Source organism: Dipodomys merriami, unplaced genomic scaffold, assembly GCF_024711535.1.
Source record: "Dipodomys merriami isolate MVZ:Mamm:240054 unplaced genomic scaffold, mDipMer1.0.p SCAF_750, whole genome shotgun sequence".
NCBI lineage: Eukaryota > Metazoa > Chordata > Mammalia > Rodentia > Heteromyidae > Dipodomys > Dipodomys merriami.
The window spans coordinates 245,733-271,120 of NW_027206347.1; the positions used below are offsets into that span (position 1 = coordinate 245,733).

Below are 25,388 nucleotides of genomic sequence, written 5' to 3' on the forward strand. Positions count from 1 at the left end.
TTTAGAAACTTAAAAAATACTATATAGTATATGTAGTGTATAGTATGCATATAATTTTTTTTAAATTTTTTATTGTGAAGATACTATAAAGAGGGTTACAGTTACATGAGCAAGGGAGCGAGTACACTTCCTATTGAGCATTGCTACACCCTCCATTGTTTTCCCGCTAGCATCCCTCATCTCCCTAACTTCCCCGAGGTTCTTTTTTTTTTAATTGTGATTAAGTGATTACATAATTTCCCAAATTTCACAGTATTGTGGAATAATGATGCTCATTTAAAGTCACAAGTTCATTCTAACTTTCCTGGAGCAAATTGTCTATCGTGGTCTATAACATATAACGGTGTACACATATGCATATAATTTTTAATTACTGTAAATTTACAGAGATTTCATAGTTGTATTTTCATACATGCATATAATATACATTGTTGAAATTATGTTCATTTTTTTTGGGAGAGGGTTAGTTGTGGGAATTGAACTCTGGGCCTGGGCTCTGTCCCTTAGCTCTTCAACTCAAGGCTAGTGATCTGCCACTGGACCCACCGTGTTACTCCAATTTTTTGCTGATTTATTGGAGATTAGAGTCTCAATATACTTTCTGGCCTGGGCTGGCTTTGAACTGTAATCCTCAGATCTCAGCCTCCTGAGTATCTAGGATTACAGGCATAGCCACTGGCACCCAGCTTGTCCTTTCTCCTTCTGCTGGTCGTCTTTCCCCATCATTCTACCTTTTACTGTCATAGCATCTATTTATTTATTGAGCCAAGCCTGGGCCTTCACTCAGGGCTTGGGCACTGTCTCTGATTTCTCTCTCTCTCTCTCTCTCTCTTTTTTTTTTTTTTTGCTCATGGCTTGTACTTTACCGTTTGAGCTGTAGTTCCACTTTGGAATTTTTGGCAGTTAAAAGTCTCATGATCCTCAGCTCTTACCCAACATGTTAGGATTACAGGTATGAATCACTCCTGCCTGACTTGTTATAAAATTTTAGTAAACATCCTTTTTAAGCTTTGTTTCATATTTTGTGATTTTATAATAGGTAAATGAAGCAGCAAGTTAGAGTTGATAAGTTGAAAATGAAACGTTTTGTTTAGAAAATACTACTTAATAAAGATAAATGACTTGATCTTGATGTCCTTGTGTCTGATAGGCCTTCATATTTTGATTATGGCCCCTTTGGTTTGACTTAAAAGTTCTAAGTTTGGGCTGGGAAGATGGCTCAGTGGTAGAGTGCTTGCCTTGCATGCCTGAGGCCCTAGGTTCGATTCCCTAGTACCACATAAGCAAAAAGAAAAAAGCCGGAAGTGGCACTATGGCTCAAGTGCAGCGCCCAGGCTCAGAGTTCAGGCCCTATGACTGGACCCAAAAAAAAAAAAAGTTCTAAGTTTGTGGTGACTTTGTGTGGGCTTTCTTATGGGCATCCATACTGTTTAGTAAAAAGGTAAAATCTGAGACATAACTGCTTTTCTATATATTTGCAAAAGAACTTCAATCCACATAAGTTTACTGTTAGATTTGGAATTTACTGCTTAATTTTCTCATTGCCTTTAAAAAGCAAATAATAAAAGGAAAGTTCTACAATTTAACCACTAAAGAGAAAGAATAATATTTTTATATTTTAGAATTTCTAAACCTGTTGTGTTCTGATTTTTTTTCCTCTGAACTTTCACAATTTTCCTTCCTTCATTCCTTCCTTTCTCTCTCCCTTTCCTCTCTCCCTCCCCTCTCTTCTTTCCTTCTTCCCTTTCCTCCCTTCTTTCCTCCCTTTAATCTCTTTCTCGAGCTGGTACCAGTACTTGAACTCAGGGCCTAGGCATTTTCCTTTAGTGTTTTTGTTTTTGGTGCAAGGCTGGTGCTCTTATACTTGAGCCACAGTTTCACTTCTGCCTTTTTGATAGTTAATTGTAGATAAGTGTTTCATGGCCTTTTCTGCTTGAGCTGGGTTCTAACCATGAACCTCAGATCTCAGCCTCCTGAATAGCTAAATTACAGGTGTGATCCATGGGTTCCTGGCTTCACAATTTTTTTGTATTTGCTATCAAAATGTAATTAGATTATGTCCTATTTCCATTTTGCATATAAAACACTTTTTGTAGGCCATTTGAAAATGGAACATTTCTAAGAGAAAACCATAGCCACAGCCACCATAAGATGTTCCTTGGTAACTAGCGGTGCGGTCTCTAGGCTAATTTATGTACTATTCAGGAATCTTAGGGGATTGTATCCCCATGGAGAGTTATTTTGTTCATCAGCTTTGTTTTTGACTTATCAGTCTTGAGCATATTCTTTACCCCACCTATACTTCGAATTGATTGTGAAGATCAAACATTGAGCAGTATATTTACTGTTACAATATTTATTTTATTTTTTTGTGTGTGCTGATGCTGAATATTGAATTCAAGGTCTTATACTCTTGCTTGGCTTTTTCAGTGGCCTGGTGTGTGCTACTACTTGAGCTACATCTGCACTTCCAGGATTTTTCTCGTTAATCGGAGAGTCCCTTGGACTTTTCTGCCTGGCTGGCTTCAAATCAACATCAGACTGAGCCTCCTGAGTAGCTAGATTACAGGCATGAGCCACTGGTCCCAGACTCTTAAAATATTGCAGCCTCCTGGCTACTTAGGAGAACTGAGATCTGAGTATCTTGGTTTGAAGCCCAAAGAAAAGTGCTTGGGAATCCCAATTAACCATCAGAAAAGCAGATTGGAGTGTGTGACTCAAGTGATGGAACACCAGCTGTGAGCAGAAAAAAGACAGCAAGAGTATGAAGCCTTGCCTTGAGTTCAAGCCCTCACTATTGGCACAGAAAAAGTGCTCAAACAATAGATTGATAGGTCCATTTAGCAAAATGTATTAAATAATTACTGGCATGAAAATGTGTTCATATTTAATTAGAAGTATATAATGATGTTTAAATTAGGTACTTTCTGTTTTTTCACAGTACTAGAGTTTGAGCTTGAGCTTTGAGGCATTGAGCCTGGTTCGTTTGCTTGGCTGGTTCTCTACCACTTGAACCATGCTTCCAGATCATCTCTGCTGGTTATTCAGACTTGGTGATTTTTTTTCTCCCCAGCCTGGCTTTGTCCAGTTTGGGGGAGAAGTTTTTTTTTTTTTTTTTTTCGTTCGTGGGGCTTGAACTCTGGGCCTGAAAAGCCTGTTCAATTAAACTGAATGAGACCAGGTGCTGGTGATTCCTGCCTCTAATAGCCACATGAGGCTGAGATCTGAGAATTGAGGTTCTTAGCCAGTCTGGGCAGAAAAGTTCATGAGAATCCCATTTTCAGTAAACAGTGGAGCTATGCCTCAAGTGGTCTAAAGCTGTAGCATTGGGCACAAAAGTTCAGGGACAGTGCCCAGGCTCTGAGTTCAAGGCCCAGGATCTGTACCAAAAAAAAAGTTCATGTAAATGAGTTGGTGTTATGGATCTAGGAACTCATTACTGAATTAATAAAGTATATCAGATTGACATGTAGTTCTGTGGTTTAGTGCTTGACTTGTTTCTGTGAGACCTGGATGCAATCCTTAGTACTGTAAACGAAAAAAAAAAAAAAAAAAAAAAAAAAAAAAACAGTAGTATTTGGAATAAAATATAGCCTACTTTATCCCTACCTCTAAACAGAAAACATTTATTGTTCTGCAAAGAAATGGAACCTAAAAATATTTTAGAAGCCAGGTGGCTGGTGTTTCACACCTATACTCCTAGCTATTCAGCCTGAGATATGAGGATCAAATTTCTAAGACAGCCTGGAAGAAAAGTCTGTGTGGCTCTCTTGTGTTCCAAGCTGGAAGTGGAACTATGGCTGTAGTAGAGTGACTGTAGCCTTAAGTAAAAAAGCTAAGCAATAGTGGGAGGCTCTGACTTCAAGCCCAAATATCTGTATACATACTTCCCCCAAAAAGACTTTTCCAACATTTGTTCTGCCAGTACTTAGAGCCTTCTCATGTGTTGGTAAGATTGTGTTCATTGAAATGAATTCATCAGACTTTATATCCTTGTCTTCCCTTTAATTTGTATTTTATGAAATGCATCATATAATAGTGTTATTTTAGTAATGCGCTATGTATATATTTATTTGAGGTTGCATTGCACTTATTATCTTCTTCTGTTTTAGTGCTTTTTTAGGACCAAAGGATATATTTACTTACTCAGAAAATAAGGAAAAGTATGGCAAACCAAATAAATAAAAAGGTTTCAATGAAGGCTTATGGGAGATAGATAACAATCCAAAAGTGAAATTTTCAAGTGTACAGGTGAGTCATTGGATACCCACTTAGTTTAGTATTATTTATTCAGTCTTGGAGGAAAAAATACCATCATAGCTAGAGGAAAATAAGATGGCATTTAAGACTCTTAGTAATTTTGGATTAAATTGTGTTCTTATTTATGGAATAAACTTTGACTTTTTATGTCTAGATGAACTACTGAAATTATTATACTGCTAATGAGACCTCAGAAAACTGAGAAATGCTTGGTTATTTACTCCTAAGAATAAAGTTTAATATATTAGATTTAAAGCCATATATACTGTCTTTTTTTTCTTTCTTTCTTTATTTTTTGTCAGTTGTGGGACTTGAACTCTGGGTCTGTGCACCATCCCTGAGCTCTTCAGCTTAACGCTAGAGCTCTACCACTTGAGCCACAGCACCACTTCCAGTTTTCTGGTAGTTAATTGGTGATAGAGTGTCAGGGACTTCCCTTGCCCAGGCTGGCTTTGAATCTCGATCCTCAGATCTCAGCCTCTTGAGTAGCTAGGATTACAGGCGTGAGCCACCAGTGCCTGGCTTCTACTATATTAGCTCTCAGACATTTCCATACATGCATACAAATCGTTGAAAATAAGTTTTATTCTATTTTCATACATGTGTAAAGTACTTAATTTGCCCTCTCCTTGGCCCTCTTCCCTCCTGCTAGTACCTGATCACCCAGAAGAGCCTATATTACTTTCCTATCATTCATTTTTTTAAGTGTGTATTACACAAAGGAATTTTGCCATGTTATTTCACATATATACATATATGCTATGTTCAGTTCAGGATATTTTTTTGGAGGGGTCAGTTGTGGGGCTTGAACTCTGGACTTGGGTGCTGTCTCTGCGCTCTTCAGCTCAAGGTGACAGACCGGGGGGTTGTGTGTGTGTGTGTGTGTGTTGTGTGGTGAGTGTGCGAGTGTGAGTGTGGGTGGTGGGTGGTATGTGTGAGCGTGAGTGGTGTGTGTGATGTGATTGAGTGTGTGTGTGGTGTGTGTGGTATGATTGAGTGACTGAGCGTGTGTGGTGTGTGTGTGGTGTGGTATGAGTGTGAGCATGTGGTGTGAGTGTGGTGTATGTGGTGTGAGTGGTGTGATTGTGAGCAAGCATGTGTCGTGTGTGTGATTGAGTGTGAGTGTGGTGTGTGTGGTGTGATTAAGTGAGTGAGCATGTAGTGTGTGGTACTTTTGGTGTGTGGTGAGTGTGAGCGTGAGTGGTGTGGTATGACTGTGTGGTGTGAGTTTGGTATGACTGAGTGTGGTGTGAGTGCTGTAGGTGTGGTGTGGTGTGATCGTGTGTGGTGTATGTGAGTGAGCATGTATGGTGTGTGTTGTGTGGTGTATGAGCATGTGTGGTGTGTGGGTGGTGTGATTTGAGTGAGCGTGTGTAGTGTGATTGTGAGTGTGAACATATGTGGTGTGAGTAAAATGGGTGGTGTGATTGAGTGTTAGCATGTGTGGTGTGTGGTGTGAGTGGTGTATGGTGTGTGAGTGAGCGTGTGTGTGGTGTAATTGACTGTGAGCGTGTGGTGTGTGTGGTGTGATTGAATGAGCGTGTGTGGTGTGTGGTGTGTGGAGTGTGACCGTGTGGGGTGTGTGTGATTGTGTGTGTGGTGTTAGTGTGAGTCATTCCATTGTCCTAGGTGCTGGGTGTGAATGTTGCCTTATGCTCCCGGCCGCTCTTCCGTGGCTCTTCAGGGAGCAGAGCACAGAGCTTGTGGGTCACCTGCTGCTCTGCGCGGGGCCGGGGTCGTAGGGTCGCTGGGTCACGGGGATCAGCGGGGCCAGCCGGGCTGAGGGTTGGCAGGCCCAGCCTGGCCTTGGCTCCCACCCTGACTGCACCCAACGCCCACCACTCCGTGGTCCCCGCGGTCCTGGAGGCAGAGGTTGGAGGCTCTCAGTTGGAGGCAGTCTGGACCAACTTCACCCTCATCTCAGAGAGACTGGTGAGGAGGGCACCTGGCACAGCAGGGAGGCTGGGTGGGGCCCTGTGCCTGGTGGGGGAGCTGCCTGGCCAGGCTCTGGGCCCGCCGCCCCCCTGGACAGGGCAGCAGGTGCTGCTCCGCAGGTGGCCACTTGAGGGCGCTGTCTCCCCAGCCTGCAGAGCCGACAGAGGCCTTGTGCAGCCAGGATCCCATTAGTGGTGGAGGGGTGTCTGGTCCAGCTGGAGGGCGGCCCAGGTCAGGGGGTGACTGGCCAGCCGGGAGTGGGGAGGCCCACACGGTGGGGATGGAAGGGTGCGGTGGGAGCAGTGGGGGGTGTAGTGGGGGCGAGGTGTAGGGGGAGGTTCAGGGTGCAGCATGGGAGTTCTGCCCCTGATGACTTTCTTCTCTGCATAGCACCTGATGCCTGGCATTTCCTCAAATCATCTTCACAACACATAGGAGGTGGGCACCTCTGCAGCCCTATCTTTTTACACAAGAAGTTAAGTAATTCAGCATCAGGTAATCACGTGAACTGGCATTGACTTCAGGTCTGCCAGAGTTGGAGAACTTCGTCCCTTTGTTCCAAAGGAAATTGGACTATCTGTCTCCAGAATGTGGCTTTGCTCTGTTAAATGGCCCCAGGACTGGGAAGGTGGCTCAGTGGTAGAGCGCTTGCCTTGCATGCCTGAGGCCCTGGGTTCGATTACTCAGCAACACATAAGCAAAAAGAAAAAAGCCGGAAGTGGCGCTGTGGCTCAAGTGATAGAGTGCTAGCCTTGAGCTGAAGGGCTGAGGGACAGTACCCAGGCCCAGAGTTCAGGCCCCATGACTGGACCCCCCCAAAAAAATCACCCCAATAAAGCTGTTGTCTTCACTTGAAAGGTTGGGGAATCAGGAGATACTTTAGGTGGGGCATAAAAGCCTGTGCAAACATAAAAGATCAACATTCTATTGTTGATATATATCATAGTAAGGACATTTTAAATGCAATGCAAACATAACACAGATTCCCTGCTGATGTTTCTAACTTAGTAATTTGTGAGTTCGACTTCTGAGCAGATCTTCATTGAGACACTTGAGTCATAGAGAAAAAATAACACTTGGCTTTGGAGTTCATCAACTTGGAAATTTTTTTATATTTTTTTATTGTGAAAATACTGTACAGAGGGGTTACAATTACATGGGCAAGATAATGAGTACATTTATTATCAAGCATTGTAGCCTCCTTCTTTGTTTCCCCTTCCCATCCCTTCACATCCCCCCTTCCCCCAATCCTCCCCTCCCCCTCCCCACCGAAGTTGTAAAGTTCGTTTTCGACATGACAACTTGTACTTCTCATTGTTGCAATGGGTCCACCTGTATCCTCGTTTAAATGACTTGTTTTTCCCTTTCCCCTCCACAAATTATACCGACATCAAATACAGTGAAAGTAGGGGTTATAAAATGGGGGAGGGACATAAAAAGCAACAAAGAAATAATCTTATAAATGCGTTAGAAACAATCGCATGAAAGAAAACATTTGAATACATATCTTAGGGTTTATTTCCCTAACATTACCTCATCTGACTTTTTCTGCTTGACTCAGACATATACTAGATATTGCAAATAAGGGGAACCATGGGACCTATGTTTCTTTGGGCTTGGCTTACTTCACTTAATATAATTTTCGACTTGGAAATTTTATTATTTTACTTTGTGAAGACAAGGCCTTACACACATGGAAATGAGAAACTAATTCGTATGTGTACAATTAAACAGACACAGTTTGTATGCAAGTGTACACAGATGTATTAACTGAAGTATGGTATTTGCAGGGGAGAATTCGGATGGTAAAATTCCTCAGGAAAACAAACTCATAGTCCAACGAAATGAATACCAGGAAACTGGCACTTTAAAGGTATGAGTAGGTCAAGGGGAGGGAGGGTGGATGAATGAAGAGAGGAAGGCAACCATAATACTTAACATGTATCCTGTGAAACCAAGAATTGAGAACAGGGCTGGTTTTGGGAGAGTTGGGAGAGAATGATGAAGGGGTGGCATGATCAAGGTGCATTGTATTTATAAACTGATGTGTGCCACCACTGATAACAAAACCACAATATAAAAGGGGCAGCGAACACTGGGAGACATTGGCATAGGTGAGAATTACCTGCCTGACCACTGATAGAACCACACAGGCACTTCAATGGGGAAAGCCATTTCACAGAAATCATCTCAGGGAGACAGTGAATGTTTTGTCTTTATGAGGTATGCAATATTTGGATGTCATAGAAAGGAAGGATTCGAGGCACGAGCAGGGGTGGTGGGGGAGGAATATGCCCGGTCCCTTCCTGTGCTGGTGAGGTGCAGTGGGACAGTAGGGTTGCGGTGGAGGCGTGGGGAGAGGAGGCTAGAGGAGACCTTGAATGTCACATTGAGGATGGGTTTTGTGCTGCAGCAGCAGAGGACAGTCAGGAGCACAGAGGGAAGATTTCCTCGGTGGTGCTGTGGAGGCAGAGACAGGAACCATAATACTAATTAGGCATTCATTGCTAATACGCTCATAGGAGTGGTGGCCAAGAGTAGGATGTGAGAGATGTGGAAAGTCAGTATGAAAGCACAGCTGAGTTACTCAAAGACAAATTTCCAAGTGGGTAATGAGAAAAGGAGAAACTCTCTGACACAAAAATAGAACAAGGTGAAGGAATTTGGTGGGGGCGGGTGGTTAAGAAGGTGCCTATTTTGAGATAACAAACTTGCTTCTGGATGTAATGAGTTTTGATGTGCTGTTAGAATGTGACGTGTAGATGTCCACATATAAAATTGCCAAGTGCAGATATCTGAATTCTGATGATGTGAAGCCCTGGAGTGCCAACGTGAACCGTGAAACCAAGAGCTTCTGAAAAATTCAGGCCCCAAACGCTTTGAGATGTCAAACCTCAACCCGTCACTAAATTATTCACATTTGATTTTGTTCTCATAATGAACAGAGCAAAGAATCCGTTTTTTTCTCACAGATTTTTTTTGAAGTTGGCAAAAATAATGGATTTTTAAGAAGTCATCAATGATCACTGAACTTACTTGGTAGATTCTTTTTTTCTTTTTGGTGAGGAATGACTCACATACTAGAAAGTATAAAATCCAATGGCAAATATACACATGAGTCCCCCTATACGTACCACTCCCATCAGGAAATGGAACGCTTCCAGCACTCCAAAAAGTGCCTCATAAGTTAAGGTCTCTCCAAGATGCTACCTTCCAGAATGACTACCACTTTGAACAATATCCACTTAAGTTATTTTTATGCCTACAGCTCTGTATGAATTGAATCATACAATGATATATCACATACTATATATGATCTTGTATCTGTGATAATATATATCTTTCTTTGGTTAAGATGCATTTTTCTAGTATAGTTCATGGAAACAAATCTGGAGACGTGGATGTAATTTACACTTATTGAGGAACCATGCCACCCTAGTACACCAGGCCATCGGCCGCACATAGGGACTTTGTCTGCATTGGTGTACACACACACACACACACACCACACAGACAGGCTGAAGCACGCACACACACACACACACACACACACACACACACACACACACACACACACACACACACACACCCCACACAGACATAGGCTGAAGGCCGCTAGATGAGGTCATGGCAGACTCAGGCACTGGTTATGACCCAGGTTTTACCCTCTTTTCTCAAGAGTGGGGGGAAGACTCTTACAACTCTCATGTGATCTTCTTAGGTCAAATGAATATTTTTATTTTACCCCCACTCTTGGTGTAGGGACAGGAAAGTTGTTTAGCCTTTGCAAACTGATTTTTTTTATCTAAGTGCTGAAAAGTTAGTTTGCTCTTATAATAGCATAAATAAACACTCTTGGAGCGAGAGCTCAGTTTTATTCTTCCCTCTTCAGCAAAGCATTAAAAACAAAATCACCTCCATTCTAAACACAGAAACCTAGAATTACAGGAAGGACATCTCATTTATTTAATAGTGGTAAGGAAAATACTTTATGGAACAAGGACCAAGGACCTTAGATAAGGGGACTAGAGCCACAGCTTCCTGCAGCTGTGCAATGAGTTACAGGCAGGGAGGGAGAGGTGGAGGCCTTGCAATTATGTGCACAGAAACACCTTTCAGTAATCCAGGAGCTCAGGGCTGCCCAGCATGCTTTGTATTAGAGGCTGGGGACACCATATTTCTTTGTATCCTTAGAGTTTCTGTTGCCTTCTGAAACTGATACAACACAAATTGTTTGTGTGTGCGTGTATGTATGAAAGAGGAAGCACTTTAGTTCAAATGAGCACTTAATATTTGTAATTTGATCTAATTTTAATAAATTATATATGGGAAATACTGAATGGGCCACAAAATATTTTATTATTACTATTTTTTAAAATAAAATGTTTTTCTCCATTTCTTCTGTCCCACCTTCAATTTTTTGTTGCTTTTTTTTCTTATGAGCAAGAATTATATCTGCTCAGATTCTCAAAAATTTATCTGCTTTAAAATGTTGAGAACATCAGGTCTCCTGTCAGTAAGCAGACAGGAGAAGTTAGGGAGAAGAGCATTGTTTGGAAAAGAAAACTTAGTCATCCTGTCACCTGAATGCATATTTGTGTACTGCTTAGATATTGCTGCTCCAAGTGATTCTGAACAGCTATTCAAAGGGTGCATTGGTATGTGACATTTCAGAGGGAGATGAAGCTTCAGTCCACAAAAGGACATATATTAATTGGGGATTTTACTTTATTTTGGCACAGAGTTTTTAAAAAAAAAATCACCTGGATGGATTTTAAGATATAGACAACGTTTCAGATCTGGTTTTGGAAGCCTGATTGAGAAAGTTCTTTCTCCCCAGCATTTAGGACAGCATGTTCTCTCTAAAGAAAGCTGTCTATTTTTCTTTTCTTTGATGGACCTTCAGTTTAGAACAGACACAAAGCTGGGAACACAACCCAAGGCAGAAAAAATTCACTCCTATGTACTGTTGGTCAGGTTGACTGTAGGACACAACCTCAAAGGTTATGGATCGGTGGTGGAGCCTTGTCCCTGCGTGAGCATGTTTTCTGGACTTTGGCTGGAGCTGAATTTCTGACTTCTGAAAGGAGGGATGGGTCTGGGTTTCTAGCGGGAACAGCCAATGGGAAGGAAGTAATATTCATTAAGAGTGTCTCAGGCAGGCCACACCAGTAAGGCATGCTGTTAACACACCCTCCTGCACACTGTTCGCCTGTGTTTGAAATCCTTGAAGGATACTGGGGTTACTTTTTTTTTCCAACCAGGAAGAATACATGATTGGATTCTTCTTTTTATCCCTTCCTTCCTTCCTTCCTCGCTTCCCTCCCTCCCTCCCTCCCTCACCCATCTCCCCCTCCCCCTGCTGCCCTCCTCTGGAGCTCTTCTTTCCAGCAGGAGCTTGAGAATAAGATTATTATCCAATCAACTCAACAGCAGCCCATGTCAGTGTCCACATGTGCATCTGAGACGAGAAGAGATTCATTTGTGACCTGGAAACTGAAGTCTGCTTAGGTCTGTAAATATGAATAAAGCCCATTCTCCTTAATGATGAAGGTAATCTCCAGTAATTTAATTGTCTTTCTTAACTAGTGGGGATAACCCATTTCTCTCCACCCCCCCTCCTCTCACACAAAAACTATGCTTCTCATAGAGTGATCTTTACAAACACAGGGGAAATATGTCTTTTGGTTAATTGCATTTGAAGGAGCTTCCCCCCCCCTTTTTTTCTTTTTTGTATGAGAGACTCTTCTTTCTCCACCACAAATTATGTGTTTTTCTAATAAATATTGTGGTGAGCTGCTTGGGCTCTTATGGGCTAACTGTGGAAGTGGTTGGTGTGTGTGGGATGTACTCCTGGCTTGGGTTAGCTTTGGTGAAAGTTGCTGCTTTGGTTGCTGCTACAGATGAAAGGCAGTTTCTTTCTGTTGCCGTTGTTTGTGGAACTTTGGTGGACCTGGAGTGGATTGTGAGACCCCCCTGCCAGCCCATCCCCTGTGAGCACAGAGCCGTTGTCTCTTTCCATGTGTCATGTGCATTTTCCAAAACATTCAGCCGTGCCTCTAAGAAAGAAGTACAGCATCTTAAGATGGCCTAGGAATGGAGCTGTTTTCTTTTCAATATGGTTTTGGAAAGAAATTATAGATGGAAGGTAGAAATCAAGTTGTACAGAAGGACTTAAGTGTAAGCCAGGAATGCAAAGATTAGACTCACTGGTTTAGTTAGGGCAAATAACTTCACTTTGAATTATTTTCTTCTTTTGAGTGAAAAAAAAAGTAGATCTGTGTTGAAAGCAGTGTCTGAGGAGACCAGCTTATAACACACAGCAATTGCAGAGACAAGTTAGGTGACACCAAGAACAAGTGTGTCTAGGCAGTCCCTTTAAAAATACCCCAACCTAGGTTATGAAACCACACAGCTTCTTTGAGGAATAACGCATCCAGGGCTAAAGCAGCCTAATTTTATTCAAGGATTTGAAGAGTAAAAAGGGATTTGGTTCTTTAAAAAAAGGAAAAAAGAACAGCCGAGTGAGGATTATTGATCAGTGAGGGATTAAACATTTGCTGGAATACAAAGCATCAGGAATTATCAACATGGACATCACAGTGGCCGGCCATTCAGCACTTGGAAATGCAAACAGCCCAGTTTCCCACTGATCCAATGGCAGCAGCCTGGAGCTCTTGATTCCCTGTGTGTCTACCTTTGTACTCCCTGCCCCTGGACAGGGATGAGGAGATGGGTTAGGGGTGAAAGGAAACTAATCTTGCTCTTTTAACTTCTGTCTGTCTGTCCCTCTTGAGCAGGCCAAGCAGAGACCAGAGAGGGAAAGCACTGGGGAGCCTAGGAGAGGTCCTGAGGTCCAGAGAGGATCAGGAGATCTATCGGGAAACCTCAACTACCACTTCCTCCTGTTGCCAGGGCTGTGGTCCTGTCTGCTTGCCGGCCCGCACCTGCCTCTGTGGTTCACAAGGAAAAGGCACTTGGCACTTGTACAGCCGGCCCGAGGGAGTAGTGCTGAGGCCATCCCGCCCTTTCTGGTTTTGTCTTTTTCTTCCCCCGTCAGGTGCCACTGGCTTTGAACCATGTAATTGCATCAATAAGCCATCTCTGGGATGAGCGGTGTGTGTGTGTGTGTGTGTGTGTGTGTGGGTGGGTGTGTGTCTGTGTGTGTGTGTGTGTGTGGGTGTCTGTGTGTGTGTGTGTGTGTGTGTGTGTGTGTGTCTGTGTGTGTCTGTGTGTGTGTTCTACTGGCAGCCTGGCTCTGCCACCCTGCCTCCTGGAAGGGTTTGCAGGACTGAGGACATTGGTTTGGATCCTGAGGCTGATTTTTATCACCTCTGCATAAGGCTTAGCCTGTGAGGAGGGAAAGTGAGAGGGAGGGAAGAGGAAGTCTGACTTTGCACTTTCAAGAGCATGTGTGATTTTCCAGGATGTACATAATATACATTGAAGCATCTGTGTTGTGGGCTCCCAGGGATTTGCCTGTTCTCAGTGCCGATTCTTTGTGCACCCTGCATACATCCCACCTTTTGGACTGGGGGAGGCAGTGGAGGATGTTGTATAAGAGGACCAGTGTCCTGACCCACGTGCTGACTGGGTTAAAACAGGTGCACAGATACTTCAAGCTCCAGCCCACGTCTCTACCTACCCCTGGGCAGGAAGAGCCTAGGGTCACCGTCTGCCTCTTGGAGACTCAGTTTCCCCATCCACTGGGAAGTTTTTGATAAAGGCCTTTATTTTGGGTGCCACATTCTCATGCTGAGTCTCCTATTGCCTTCTGTTGTCAACTTGAGGAGCCTTTGAAACTTTGGGGGAGACGTTCCCATCTTTTTCTTCCTTCTTCTTTTCCATACATTGGACTGTGTTGCTATTTTCAGGCCACAAGTGATGAGACTGAAATGTAAGTGTCTTGATGTGCCAGGTGGGGACATCAGGCCACCTGGCTCAAAACCTGGAATTCTAGGACATGTTAACTGTCTGAACCACAGAGGTAGAGAGAGCACACACAGGGCCACACTCCCTGACCCGTGAATGTCACAGATGTGGCCGGGCCAGGCCTTGAGACCATGTCAACCCTGGTCCAGAGGAGAAAGGACACACTTCACCCACAGCTCTTTTTAGGGAGCTGGGATTGAGTTCCATCTGTAGAATCGCAAAGTGTTTCTGGGTTCGGAGCCACTCTTTCTCAGACGTCAAGTAAACACACACAAGGTTGCAATGAGGGTTATGCAAGCCTGTATGCTGGGGTTTGACTCAGGACAAGCCCTAAAATGAGCACATTTTGCTCATTTTTGCTGTTCAAAATTTTGGTGATCCTAGGGTTTAAACTCAGAGCCTTGCACTTGTTATACGGATGCTTTGCCACTTGAACCTTGCCTCTATGTTCCTTTGCTTTCTGCCAATGTTGTATGACTGTGTCTGAATCCACCTCCTCTAGGTTCACCGGTGATGTGGGACTCCCGGGCCCATGTCACCGCACTGTTTTTCTCCCCCAGAAACAGTGTCTTGTGGACCTTTCTGCCTGGTCTGTCCTAGAACCTTGATCCTTCTAATGTCAGCCTGCTAAGTAGCTGAGATGATAGGTGCCAGCCACCAGCATGTAGCTGAGGATGTATTGTCCCTCTGTGATCCTACTGAGCCCAAACCTTAGATGCACCCAGTGATTGTGTTGGCGAATTGACATCATCGGATGAGCAGCATATATGGCTTATTTATTGACAGTCGAGGTCCAAGCCCTGACTAGGCCCAAAGCCTTAGCCTCACTCTTGGTCCATGGAGATGGAAGACTATCCAGGCAGATGTGTCTCAAAACAGCAATGCTGCTGAGTTTGGTGTGTGTGGTTGTTTGGGGTGTGTGTGGTTGGGGTATGTGTGGTTGTTTGGGGTGTGTGTAGTTGTTTGGGAAGTGTGTGGTTTGGGATGTGTGTGGTTGTTTGGGGTGTGTGTGGTTGTTTGGGATGTGTGTAGTTGTTTGGGATGTGTGTGGTTGTTTGGGATGTTTATGATTGTTTGGGGTGTGTGTGTGTGGTTGTTTGGTGTGTGTGTGTGGTTGTTTGCGGGAGTGTGGTTTGGTTTCCTGCTCATCAGCCTTGGTGGGTGCCATCTTCTCCCCTCCCCATAGGATGCTCTCTGCTCACAGTGGTGTGACCTGTACCCCTCTCTATTCTCAGTGTTTAACCTGTACCTCCTCTCTGCTCTTGGTATGACTCTATCCCCTCTCTGCTCTTGGTAGTGTGACTTGTATCCCTTCTCTGTTTTTGGTGTGACCTGTACCCCCTCTCTGCTCTTGGTGTGACCTGTACCCCAGGGCTAATTTAGGCCATTGGGATTTAGAATGCAGTTGGAGATGGGAAGGAGAGGGGACTGGAGAGGGAGGCTGGGAGAAGAGTTCTGGTCCCACACCTGCTCGCTGCTCCTTAGGACACCTCTGTGCACTCCACAGGGCCACTGTGAAGCCTGATGGGGAGGAGCTCTATTCTGGCTGTCCAGGGCCCCGCGGAAGGAAAAGCAAGGGAGGAACGCGCTTGAAAATAACATCGTGACTGTTCATGGGGTAGAGTTCTGGTTTTGCCAGCTTCATTTTTAATGAAAGGATGGAAATGTCCAGAGGCAGGGTGGTGACTAATGGAGTTGCATTGTCCTCTTCTTATTGGAGTTTCAACAGCAGGGCATCCAAGCTCACTCTCTGAGACTGCATTCACGCCAATGTGCAATATGAAATGGAGTTCCTTCCGCATTCACCTCTCTCTAGTCCTGGGCCTGGAGCAGCAACTTAGTCTTCACCTGGTCTGATTTGATGGGATGATTCTCCAGCGCCCACTCCTTTTCTTATGTTGACAGTGGTAGTGGTGGGGGGGGAACACAAATTTACATGACAAAGGACATAGTTCACCTTTTTCACCTGGGAAGTACTTGTGTTTGTTTTCTGGGTAGATAAACTACATTTAAATGGCATGATGGATTAAATAAAGTGTTATATTTATTTCCTTACCATTGTTAAGGACTAAGTACTTCTGGGTTTTCTTTTTCTTTTTTCTTTTTTACTATCTGGCAGCAAAAATGCCAGCTCAAGTAGAAGTGTGGTTCAAGTGGTAAAATGCCAGCTTTGGAAGAAAACGCTAAGGAAGAGCATGAGGCCACCAGATTGAAGTCTAGGCTTCCAGTCCCAGAGGCAGGCTGTGAGTCACAGCCCATTGGGATCACCCAGCCCAGCACTGCGTAACAGACAGTGAAAGGGTCAGGACATGACTGCCATCATTTTGTTTTTCTTTGCATGCTAGGCTTTGAAGTCAGGGCCATGCCCTTACTAGACAGAAGTTATATCATCTGAGCAATGCCTCCGGCCCTTTTTGCTTTATTTATTTTTCAAATACGGCTTCCAGGCTGACCCATCAGCACCTCTCATGCATACTTGGATCATTAATGTCAGCTGCCCATGGCACTCATTCTCCCTCCCCCCCCCAACTCCTTGGAGTCCTGCTGGAGGCTCACTGCAGACACATCCTCATGGCTGCTGTAAATGGAAGGGACCCTGGTCATCAGCAAATGGCAGTGTGAGGCCAAGCAAGGTCAGAACTGGTCAGGAATCAGGACTGGTAATGACTCTGTGCTTAGGGGCAGGCATAGCTCCTGATGAGTGGGTGGAGGACTGGACTATGTAGCTTCAGTCTATCTGTTTTCAGGCAGTGACTATCATAGACACATTTGGATTTTGTGAGGTTTTTGAGCAGTGAGGATGGAAATCAGCTTGAGGCACAGCTGTGGACAGGTTGGTTGGTCCGTCCCATGTGCCTGGGACACCTTAGCTTGCTTTGGCACCTAGGTAACAAGTTGCCCTTATGACGTAAGTTTATGATTTTCTCAAGTAGAAACTATATTAAACTCCACGAAGGCACAAGGCTTGACTTGTTCTGGCCACAACTAGTTCCTCCTATTGTCTCCAGACAGAGCAGCAGCTCCACAAATAAGGGATTGGAGGGGGGCATGGGGAACGAGAAGGAAGGGGTGGCGTCGCCCAGGAAGCATTGTACTTGTAACCTGACTTCTGGAATTGTTACCCTGGGTGCAACCCCATCAAAATACTAATAAAAAAGTCATGTTTTCTTATTTGTTATGAACAAATAAGAAAAATAATTTTAAACAACCACACTCTATAACCCATAGATAATTACTTCTATTTTTGTTTTTAAGAAACAATCATTGTTGGAGAGTTTTCTTTGAAATACAAAAACTCTTCTTGGAAGCTTATCTGTGTATTAGACAACAGAGCCCCTGAGTTTGAGTTTGCAAAGACTTGGAAATGGAGACTTTCAGGATGATTGCACTCCTTCCGCGCAGTGTGTTTCCATACCCATGCATTCCCACAAAAATTTCCTCCAGTCATTTTTGGCACTCTAATCTTTGCTACCTAGTTTAGAAAACAAAAGTTGGGGAAAGTCATGTGAATTGAAAGTTGTGCTTTTCTGTATATGGTTAAAGAAATCTTCCTTTGGGAACTGCCTACATTTCTTTGCTGTTTTCGGCAAGTTCTCCTGGCTCTTGCTGCTCTCTTTCTTCCTTAGAGGATTCTGTAAGGTCTATCCATCATCCAGTTACCAAAATGCACCTCACTGGAGAAGGAAAAATAGTTGGCGTAGCTGAGTGTTTGAAAGGAAATAGGAGAAAAGACATGCCTCCACACATCGAACCATCTCTGATGCGCTTTTGGAAATTCATAATGACAGATGGGTTGGGGAGAAGGAGACACACTCCACAGTGGGCTTCCTTTCAGATCCAGAGCTCCTTCCAAGGTGTTCTGAGCTATTCTTAGCAACTGGGGCTCCACACATTCACCCCGCCCCCCCCAGAAGAGAAGACTGCTTGAGGAAGCTTTATTGCTTAGCATTTTGCTCCAAACAAAAGCCAAACCAGGCAATGCAGGAATAGATGTGGAGAAATCTAGACGTCTATTTCATAGAACTTGAAGGACCAAGGCACCTGACTTCTCAGGACCTGTGCTTCTTCAGTCCTCTGATAGGAGTGAGAAGTTCTTTCTCACTCATCAATTCTTTCAGAATTCTCTGAAAGAAGTGATGAAAATATTCGTAGGGAATGGTGGAGATAGGAAGGTTCCATAGTCCCTATCTTTTGGACACTTGCAGTGTGGAAATCATTGAAATTGTTTTACCCTTCTCTTGTTTATTCAACTCTACCTATCGTTGGTTGATGGCTCAGATTATCTCCCTTCCCCCCCCCCAACCCCCAGTGTAGTAATGCATTTCAGGGTAATGCAGAATTTCAATTTGGGGTGTAGAATGACATGGTTTGATCATGTGTTACAGAGTTGAAGTTCTGAGACCCCCCCTCCCCCATGGAGTTAGGAACTTTGCGCCATGTAGTCACTCTAAGAGCACCTGTGGATTCTTTCCTAGGGTCTCATACTTAGCCACGGACCATGAGCTTGAACTCTGCCTCTGATGGGCACCAGTTGAGTGTCCATTTTCACCATGAACATATTTGTGTGGACAGGACCTTCTGTTTGGGGGGGGGCATACCGTGGTGGCTGTGGCAAGACAGAGAAAATGCCTACGTCTGTAAAGGTGTACCTAAGCTGAATCCACAGACTTCTATTCCCAGAACGGCCTCAACTGGTGATCCTCCAGATCTGAGTACCCTGAGTACCAAGGATTATAGGCACCAGTCATGGATTCCTGGCATGATGCCTAAATATTGCAGCGGATGCAAGGAGTTTGAGAAGTGGCGACTGCCTTACAGGGGGTTGCGAACTCCATAGGGACCACAAATGCCTTTGGGAGGGAAGAGAAGGAGGGAAAACCCTAGGATGTCTTTTAATTTAGTATACTTACTGGAGATACCAGGAACCACTGGAAGTACAGAAACTTAAGCTTTTGACCTTATTTCTCTGGCCAGAGACTATTCATTGAATTTGCAGCCCCTTATTCTGTTGCAGATGTCAAATCAGAAGCCATCTATCCACCACAGGCAGCTTTATTAGATGATCAAATTGGTTATGGAAGTGCCCTGCCCACCTGCACTGGCCTCTTTCCCTTACCCAGCTAAGGACTCCTTGCAGACACACCCTCATGGCTGCTTTGCCTGCTGTGATCTCAACTCCTTTCCAAATGCTTGCCTCTGCAGCTTCCCCTCCATCGTGCCTGTGCCTCTCGGACTGGGTTCCCATGGTGGTTGGATATTGAGCTGCTTGTTAGAGGAGGAAACAAGGGCTGTTGTGTACAATGGCAGGCCTGAACTGGCCCTGAGGCAGGGCAGACGCTCTCCCAGGTGGGACTTGTCAGGGCACAGGGCAGGCATCCTGCCACTGGGCCCTGGGTCACTGTGGTGAGCAGCGGTCACACTGGAACTTCTCTCTCTCAGAGAACAACAGGTTATATCTGACCAGATTGTCTTCTCTAGGGAATCTGTTTCTCCACCAACTCCTGGGGGATGCCTGGGGCTTGAGTCCATGCCAGGCTTCACTCCTGTCCAGAACTTTTCATTCCAGAAGTTTCAACCACTCAGCCAACCCCCCTGCCCTTTGCTGCATTCCCTTCTCTGATTCTGTGGCTTACACTCTTCATTTTCTATGAATTGTGAGTTTCCCTTCTGGCTATCCTTGGTTCCTTCCCTTTAGTTTGATTGTGAATAGGCTCCTACTTTGCTTCTAGAAACTTCTTTCCTTCTACCTCTCATTTGGGGGATACTTTACTTCTTTTGGGGGATTCAAGAGTGTTTATGAATTGTTTCTTAAGTGGGCAAACTGCACATACTCTTTAGAGCAGTTTGTGTGTGGGGGGGTGTGCGTAGTGCAGTTTGTGTGTGGAGGGGTGTGCGTACGTGCACATATGTGCTTCAACACAATTTCAGAAGAGAGGTTCCGCTCCTGATTTCCTGATTCAGAGAATGAGGTACAGAAGATTCAACCCTGAGTAGTGAACAGGGGAGGGCCAGGCGGCCTGAGCTCCAGACATTGTTCTCTGTACATCACCATCTTATGTGACAATGGGACAAGTCTCAGTGTCAGAGCAGCAAAAGTACTGAGTTGAAACATTCAACCGTGGAAATCTTTTACAGATTATGCCCTCATGAAACGATGTATTTGGCAGGAGTTTGGAGTAACAAATGTATGAATTTATTGTAGGAATGTATTAGATCAGTTCTCTTCTCCTCCATCCTGAGGCTTTGTGATGGTTGCTGACTGGTTCACTTGCAGGAGTTTTCCTGTTCATAGCTCATGAGCAAAATGAGGGTGAGAAATTGCACAGAGGAAACTGATTATTGACAATGATTTGGGCTCTTCTGTTCCCTCTATCTGATAGTGCCAGCGACTTCTTAACTGGCATGGACTGTTTGCTGTAAGATAGTTTCCTCTTTTCACACAAACTCACAAACTGGTGAACTGTCATACTGTGTCTTTTCAGTAGTATCCAAATGTAAGGCTGGCTGACAGCTAGTTTGTTGACTCCTAGAAGATAATAGCAATTGTCTCCGAACAGATTTGTTTCAAAGATTCATTACCTGAGTTCTGGAACCACTTGTGAGGTGAAAGATCTCTATCAAGATGGGAGGGAAGGCCACCATGTTGGGTGCAGCCTGCAGGGAGTAGACTCAGCCATTCTATTTGTACACCCTACATCTCTTTGTGGCTGTGGAGGACCAAAACTTTGAATGAACTTTCACTATTTGCTGCAAAGTGTCCCAGGCATTTCATATCTTACTTGCTGAATGGCTTTGAATGGTCAATGCAATCTTAGGTATACCCATGGGAACTCAGATAAGCTATACAGGGAATTGTATTTAATCAAAGACTTCAAACAATAGAAATTAAGAGGCAATGGTGTGTTTGTATATTTAGGTTTCACTCTAAAAAAATAAAACCAAACTGAACAAAAACTGATCTCAGTGTTTAAGAGGAAAATCTGCTTTTAACAACTTCAACAAAGGTTGATCCCCCCCATCTTAAAAAGCCCCATCAAACTAACTTCTTAATAATTTATTAACCAATGAGGAAATAATGAGGACTACAATTCCTTTGAATTGTATAAACCTGTATAAAAGATAGATCAAAATGACAGTCCAAGATAAATGAATGTTGTACTGATCTATTGAACTCTTCTAAAATACTCAGGTAGAAAAGAAGTCTAGATCCAGGCTACCTACTTGAAAAATAAAAAGACCAGCTCTTGTTGGTTCCAGTTGAGGATGTGGATGGTATGCTTTAGGTTCAGGAGGAAGGTCAATCAGCTAAATATGTCAGAACCATTGGAGCAGAGGGAGAGCTGTGTGGACAGGCCTTGGGTTTGACCTCAGAGCCTCACCCAGGGTAAGCTGGCCACCACCACGTGGCAGGTGCTCATCACAGCCTTATCTTTTGTGTTTTGAATCTGCTTTTTGTCTTGTCATGGTCTGATGAATATTTGCTAAGTTCTTGTTACTGCTGGTACCAGCTGCATGCCATGGCCATTATGGTAAAGAAGACACATGCTTTCGGCCCTTCAATGGTAAGATCTGGATGAGAAAAACCACTTATTCATCATGTATCACTACACATACCTGTAATCCAAGCTACTTGGCAGATGAAGGTAGGAGGATTAGGATCTGCGGTCAGTCTGGGCAAAAGAAGAGATCTTATCTAAAAATAGAAACTAAAAGCAAACAGAATTGGGGGTGTGGCTCAAGTGATAGAGGTCTTACCCAGCAAACATGAGACCCTGAATTCAATCTCCTACATTGCAAGAGAAGTAGAAGGAGGAGGAGGAGGAAGAGGAGGAAGGAAAGGAGAAGAAGAAGGTGGAGGAGGAGCAGAAGCAGCAACAGAAGACGGAGGAAGAGGAGAAAGAGGGGAGGAGGAAGAAGAGATGGGAAAGGAGGGAGAAGAGGAGGAAAGGAAGAGGAGTATGAGAAGAGGAAGAAGTAGAAAGGAGAGGAAACAGAAGAGGAGGAGGAAGAGAAAAGATGAGTGAGTTATTTCCAGATAAAGAGAAGGCAGTTTGGGAATGGGCATATTCGGTTAGCTCACAAATGTATTTACTGTTACAATAAACACACTATAACTTAAAGGCATCGGAAGTCATAAATACATGAGATACCTGTTATTCACTGAACCTCACAGCTTAGCAGCAGCTGTCCACCCTGTGGTCATCTGGCTGACTGGGGGCTTCTAACTGCGGCCCACTGCCCGAGTTTTGAGAGACAAGCCTCCTGCATAGTCCTGGCCTGGGAAAAGATCCCAATGCAAAGTTCTAAGTGGAACGAGCAGGGTCATCCGTCTAGAGAAGGACTGGTGTTCTGTCCACTGCATCCAGTCTTCCCTTCAGAGTAAAGGATGGATATCCTTCTCCGCTGTGGTCACAGTTGGGAGGGATTGCTTTGTGGGGAGTGGAGGCGTGGTGTAACAATGCCTTATGTATGAAGACGGCAAGCTATTTTCTCTTCTGGACTCTGTGATCTGTATCATGGTTTGATTGGCTGGAAGCCAGTCTCAAGCTAAATTCCTACCCTGCCCCACCTCCCCTTGGAATACAGAGGTCATTACGTGGTACTCATTGTGTATTTCTGTATTAACTCCATTCCTGTCTCCATTGTATGCTGGTATACATATCTTTCTACTTTCCCATTCTCTCCTACACCTAGTTTATCAGAGCAGTTCTGGAATACAGCAAGTTATAAGTAATTAAAATGTATTAAATTGCCTGGGACTAGGGTGGAATTTGGGAGCTTTGTTTTGCTCTTCTTTGCTGCCGAGGGGCGAGCCGAGCCATCCTCTTGCTCCCCTGCCTTCCACTCACTTGGCCTTCCCATAGACCTCGGCGGTTTTTGCTGCTGGGTTTGCCATCCAGGCTTGGTTTAGGTTCTCCCCGAATCTTTGTCAGTAACCTTGGTCTAAGGAGCCTGGGTGTCTTTTCCCCTGAGCTCATACTTGAATCACTCCGCAGGATTGTCTTGCCTTTCTTGTCTTCATAAATTGTAATAGCTTCTTTTGTCTTAGAAACAGAGGTACAAGGAACGGTTAAGAGCTATGGAATGCTGGGTGCTTGCTCCCCAAATCCCTGTAGTCTGGAGCAAGGAGGTAAGATTAAATTTTGCAAATCTCTTTACAAGTCCAGTTGAAAATAAGAACCTCCTTACTTTTCTTAGAGGGATAGATCTGTCTGATAGTGACCCTGAGTTTGTAGCCAAAGGCAACTTTTAGAAACCTTGAGTGGTATTGGGCTCTGTCACTGACTGGTAACTCCAGGCTAATGGCTTTGTTGTATGGTTTCATTGTTCTCAGTGGAGTGTTAGCTCCTCCCCATAGTCCAGGGGATAAAAGGTGAATTGTTTGGTATAATATCTAATGATCAATATATATAACTAGTACCATTAGCCTGCCTTCTGCTTATTTGTCACATTAGTTAGTTGGTCTATCTTCTGTAAAGATTATTTATAGCAATTATGGTAATTACTATATCCACCATAGAGGAACCATATGAATACACACTTAACATCTTCTTTATTTTTCTCTAAACTTGACTTTTATAAGTGCTCACTCCTTCCTTTCTTCCCTTCCCTCCCTTCTTTTTCTTCCCTTTTTTGTGTTTGACCTTAGTCTTGAACTTATGGCCTCTTGCTTGTTTGGCTCTTCTGTTTATGGATGATGCTCAGTCCCTTGAGTCTCACTGACTTTATCTGTCAAGGACTTTGAACAGGACCCTTAGATCTCAGCCTCATGAGTTGTCAGGAGTATAGGGTTGAGATAACAGTGCCAGGCAACTCTTTGCTTTTACTTTTAAAAGCAATGTATTCTTTTATTTATTATCTTTAAGGAGTTATACAAAGGAATTGCTATCTAACACAGCAGTTTAAGAATACAATATATCTTCATCAATATCACCTCTTTCAACCGCTGTTTTGATTCCTCTATACTTCCTTTCCCTTAACACTTCTCATGACCAATTACTGCATATTCACTTCTGTGGATTTACTGCACACACATTTGTATGTATGTGCATGCATGTGTGTGTCTGTGTTTGGTGTGCATACTCAGTTCCCACCACAGTCTTTCTAGAACATTGCTTGGCATGTCATAGCCATGCAAATCTATATTGAATAGTCTTCAAACACCACCAGTTTCATTAATGCGGCTTTGGATGATACTTGAAGCAGAAAGGGCACTCATTTGACTGAGGACAGAAGCTTTTCTCTGGGAAGTGGGTGCTTGAAAGACCCAGGGAAAACATGGGCTGCATGACTCTTTAAGTGGGCTGCTTGCTCGGGATTCTGTCATGAATTACCACTAGTCTTTTTGTCACCAGATTGTGGAGTGCCCACTGAGAGCTAGGGAGAAACCAAATAGGAAACCTTGCAGGTGCCTTCAGAATGCTGTCCCTTTCATTTTCTGCGCAGGGACAACATTTTGGCAGGAGCAATACATGTATCTTAGAATCCGCATATGTCAAGAGAATTTTTCATAAGCAGTCTCTGATCCACTGACCCACCTGGGATTAAGAAAGCTGACCATTGTGTGTAAGCACATAGCTAACAATAATACCCTATGTCCTGATGCATAGAGGAATTCTAAGATGAAGTTGACTAAACACAGGTTCACGCTGCATACACTATGTGTGGAAATTCTGCAAAGCAAGGCTGGGGCACCAAGACAAAGCCCATAGAGCTACTTACACCTGAGGGGAAATAAGAAGCTGACACCAGGGACAGAGACAATCAAACAACTTTCTTTTTCTTTTCAGAGCTGAGGACCTTACTGTTAGGCAAGTGCACTTCCACTAAGCTAAATCCCCACCCCCCACTGCCTCTTGTCTCTATATTTCCTCAATATTTTCCTGACACTTTCACAGAATGTCTTTTTATTTAAAAAAAATCTTAACTGAGAATTATTTCCTTGAGTATGCACAAGTAAGGGTGAATGTTCTTATGTTCTGTATACTTCCCGAATTCTGAATGAATGCATGCTTTCCTGCTGCACTTTGAATGTGCACTCCGCTTTCTCATCCATTATTTCACTGAAGCTCTGCAGTTTCATTGTGAGTCAAAAGTCACCAATTCCTAAACAGAGAAAGCAAAGCAGAGCGGTTAAGTTTTACCCTAGGTCATTAGTGTACAAGTTCAGTAAAGGGAAACTATATTCACTTTTTTTTTTTTCATTGTGGGGCCTGAACTCTGGGCCTGGGCACTGTTCCTCAGCTCTTCAGCTCAAGACT

The 25,388-nt window shown here is 43.8% G+C and overlaps 1 long non-coding RNA gene across 2 annotated transcripts; it reads left to right on the forward strand.

The window, feature by feature from the left end:
- Nucleotides 1-4,184: 4,184 nt before the first annotated feature.
- On the forward strand, nt 4,185-16,057 carry LOC138818404 (uncharacterized). 2 transcript variants are annotated; one of them, XR_011369111.1, is made up of 7 exons: nt 4,185-4,251; nt 7,986-8,068; nt 11,590-11,706; nt 12,099-12,188; nt 12,996-13,276; nt 15,635-15,745; nt 15,860-16,057. It is a non-coding gene; the product is annotated as an uncharacterized lncRNA (long non-coding RNA). The 2 variants fall into 2 exon arrangements; XR_011369110.1 differs by lacking the exon at nt 4,185-4,251 and having other exon boundaries at nt 7,936-8,068.
- Nucleotides 16,058-25,388: the final 9,331 nt, after the last annotated feature.